The sequence below is a fragment of the Cebus imitator genome, unplaced genomic scaffold (assembly GCF_001604975.1).
Source record: "Cebus imitator isolate Cc_AM_T3 unplaced genomic scaffold, Cebus_imitator-1.0 Scaffold750, whole genome shotgun sequence".
In the NCBI taxonomy this organism is placed as follows: Eukaryota; Metazoa; Chordata; class Mammalia; order Primates; family Cebidae; genus Cebus; species Cebus imitator.
The window spans coordinates 320,075-324,258 of NW_016108065.1; the positions used below are offsets into that span (position 1 = coordinate 320,075).

General features: G+C 37.7%; 1 long non-coding RNA gene across 1 annotated transcript in view; it reads right to left on the reverse strand.

Annotated features, from left to right (window-relative positions):
• LOC108296901 overlaps positions 1-4,184 on the reverse strand; it is a 21,162-nt gene continuing 16,978 nt past the window's right edge. Inside the window, exons 2-3 of the long non-coding RNA XR_001822023.1 lie at positions 1,232-1,236; positions 1-11 (exon numbers count right to left, since the gene is read on the reverse strand). This is a non-coding gene — a long non-coding RNA (uncharacterized LOC108296901). The remainder of the gene's footprint in view (positions 12-1,231; positions 1,237-4,184) is intronic.

Here is a 4,184-nt window from a genome sequence, read left to right on the forward strand (position 1 = left end):
AATTATTTCTGCTTGGGGACTAGAAAAATCATTCAAAAATTCACATTGAACCAAATGGGGCCCAAATGGCCAAAGCAATCCCTAAGTAAAAAGAGCAAAGCTAGAGGCATCAGGCTACCTGACTTCAAACTATACCACAGTGCTACAGTAACCAAGACAGCATGGTACTGGTACAAAAGACACATAGAGCAATGGAACAGAACATAAAGCCCAGAAATAAGGCCTCACATCCACAACCATCTCATCTTCCATAAGGCTGACAAGATGGATTAAAGACTTAAATGCAAAACCCCAAAACAATAAACACTCTGGAAGACAACCTAGGCAACACCATTCTGGATATAGGAACAGGAAAATATTTCATGACAAAGACACCAAAAGCAATGGCAACAAAAGCAAAAATAGACAAATGGGATCTAATTAAACTAAAGTGCTTCTGCACAGCATAGGCAACTATCAGCAGACTGAACAGACTACAGATGGGAGAACATTTTTGCAAACCATGTATCTGACAAAGGTCTAATATCCAGCATCTATAAAGAAATTAAACAAGTTGACAAGATAAAAGAAACAACCCCATTTAAAAGTGGGCAAAGGACATGAACAGACACTTTTCAAAAGAAGACATACATGTGGCCAACAATCATATGAAAAGAAGCTCAACGTTACTGATTGTTAGAGAAAGGCAAGTCAAAACCACAGTGAGATACCATCTCACACCAGTCAGAATGGCTGTTGTCCAAAAAACAACAGATGCTGGTAAGGTTGTGGAGAAAAAGGGATGTTTATACACTGTTGGTGGGAGTGTAAATTAGTTCAATAATTGTGGAAAGCAGTGTGGCAACTTTCTCAAAGACCTAAAAACAAAACTACCATTTGACCCAGCAATCCCATTACTGGGCATATACCCAAAGGAATATGAATCATTCTGCCATAAAGACACATGCATGTGTATGTTCACTGCAGCACTATTCACAATAGCAAAGACTTGGAATCAACTAAATGCTCATCAGTGATAGACTAAATAAGAAAAACGCAATGTATATACATCATGGAATACTATGCAGCCATAAAAAAGAATGAGATCATGTCCTTTGCAGCAACATGGGTGGAGCTGGAAGCCATTATCCTTAGCAAACTAATGTAGTAACAGAAAACCAAATTCCACATGTTTTTACTAATAAGTAGGAAATAAATGATGAGAACACATGGACACATAGAAGGAAACAACAGACACTGGGGCCTACTTGAGGGTAGAAGGTGGGAGGAGGGGGAGAATTAGGAAAAATAGCTAATGGGTACTAGGCTTAATACCTGGGTGTTAATAATCTGTACAACAAACCCCTGTGACACAAGTTTACCTATATAACAAACCTGCACATGTATCCCTAAATTTAAAATAAAAATTAAAAAATAAATAAAATTATTTATGCTTCAGAGTCACTGTAGTTTCTTTTTAAAAATTAAAAGAAATTATATTTTAAATTTTTGTGGGTATATAATAGGTATATATTTATGGGGTACCAGAGATGTTTTGATACAAGCATGAAGTGTGAAATGAACACATCATGGAGAAAGGAGTATTTGTCCCTTCAGACATATATCCTTTGTGTTACAAACAATCCAAATATACCCTTGTAGTTATTTAAAAATGTACCATCAAGTTACTCTGTGATTTCTGATATTTTTGCTCTTTCAACTATTATGAACGTTTTCAGCCACTTTCTCTTCAAATATTGCTTCTTTTTTTTTTCTTCTGGAACTCCACTGACATGTATTTTAATATTCATTTAGTCTTCCATGTCACTTTATTTCTCTTTTACACTTACACTTTTTGTGTGTGTTCTGGGCAGTTTGTTCACTTATGTCTTCCAGATTGCTAATTTTTTTCCTTCAGCTGTGTGTAATATGCTATTTAATCAGTTACTGAATTTGACATTTTAATAAATTTATTTTCTACTTCTAGAGGTTTGAGTTTTCAAATCTGACTGAACTTGCCTGATAGAATTTTGTTAATATTTTCAGTTCCACTTTTATTTCTTTAAACCTTTATGTTTAGTATCTAGCACTTCAATTTTCTGACATGTGAGGGTAACTAATTGTACTGTTTCTTTCTCATGGTAGTTTCATCCTTCCATATCTTCTAATTTTGGGTTGAGGGCTTAACTGGAGCAGCAATTTATTTATGGGAATCCTGCAAGACTTTGGTTGAGGGCTGTCTTCATCTGTTGCTGCTGCTATAACAAAATACCTTAGAATAAGTAATTTATAAATAATATGCATTTATTTCTCACAGTTCTAGAGGCTGAAAGGTCCACATTTAAAATGCCAATAGATTCAGTGTCTGGTGAGGGCCCAATTTCTGCTTCCATGATGTGCCTTGAAGACTGTTTCCTCACATGGCAGAAGGAATAGGAGGGAAAAAAGGGCCTTGCTAGTTCCATCCAGGCTTTTTATAAGACACTAGTCCCATCCATGGGGGTAGAGCCCTCACTACTTAAATACCTTCTAAAGGCCCTGCCTCTTACTTCTGCTGCATTGAAGACTAAGTTTCAATATAAATTTCAGAAGGGACACAAGCATTCCAACTATACAAAGGTGCATCCCTGCAGACAGAATTTGCCATTATCCCTGCCAGTCCAGAGTATAACAAATTTTAGATGATTTTATGTTCATTAGTTCACATGGGGTTTACCAGAAGGTTAAATTAAAAAAAAAGCCCCAAATATATAGGATGGCAAGGACCATCATTATGAATTCTTAGAGAAGACTATTTTCCAGCTCCTGGAGCCCAGGTCGAGGCATTTTTTTTTTCTATTGTTATATCTCTTTGCTGGTGGCTAGATTTTCTCCTAGCCCACTGAGACCTTTCAAAAATTCAAGTTCTTCCTGCTTGTAATCCTAGAACTTTGGGAGATGGAAGTGGCAGGATCACTTGAGCCCAAGAGTTTCAGACAAGGCTGAGCATCATAGTGAGACCCCTCATGTCTACAAAAAAAACACATTTACCCAGGTGTAATGGTATATGGTTGTAGTCCCAGCTACTTGGAAGGTTAAGATGGGAGGATTGCTTGAACCTGGGAGTTTGAGGCTGCAGTGAGCACTCTAGGCCAAGGCACTCCAGCCCTAGGTGACAGAGTGAGACCCTCCCCCCCAAAAAAAATCCAAGTTCTACTGGAGGGCTTACTCTTCACCACTCATTAATGTTTGTCCCTTCTTCTTTCTCACGTGGCCACTCAAATCTAAGACTTTGAAAACCAAGCTTGGTAAATGCCATCAGTAGACTCTCAGCATCGCTGTCAGCCTACCTCTCTTGATTTCAATCATCTGTTTTCTGGAGATTTTCTTCCTCTCTGATGAGCTCCTCTGTGACTATTAAAAGATGTTTCTCTACTTCACCCAGCATTCCTAGGTGTTTTTATTGGAAAGTAGTTCAGGAAGTCTAGTTTACTTATTGTCAGACATGGAAGTTTCAGAGGTAACTTTTCCAGTTATGGTTTTAGAAGAAATAGAAAAGAAAAACATAGAAAGTTTTTTTATTTTATTTTCTAGGTAAAGTAGGACAATAAAACACACAATAAATAGATGGGAAAGAATATGAAAAGAATAACGATGTTATAGAGAATACCCACGTGTTCTGCTCCAGATCTCATCTTGCTTCTTGCTCTTCTGCTCAGTACATTTTCACGATCCATAGTGTGCATCCAGCCTGTTGTTTCTAATTGCTGCATAGCACTCCAAAAAGTTTCCTCATCCTCTCATCTACCCACTACAGTAATGGACACAATCAATCTGTGATGAATGTCTCACACTTTTTCCCTTATGAATGTCTGTGAGGATGTTTTAGGTAGATTCTGGGGAACATCCTTGCTAGGTCACGGAGTACAACATATTTAATTTTATTAAATCCTGCCGGATTGCCCCCCAGAACAGACAGCTGCAGTCTAGACTTCCCCCCAGAAGTGCACAAGGGTCCCTATCCATAGCCTCAATGTTTGGTATTACAGAGCTTTCTCATTTTTGCCAGGTGCATGTGGCTTTAAATCCATTTCCCTGATACCTCTGAGTTATACACTTGTTGGCAGTTGCACTTATTTGAAATTCCTTTTTCTATAAATTGTCATCATCGTCTGCCCACATTTCTATTGGAGCTCATTTTCCTTATTGATTTTACTATTAGTGTC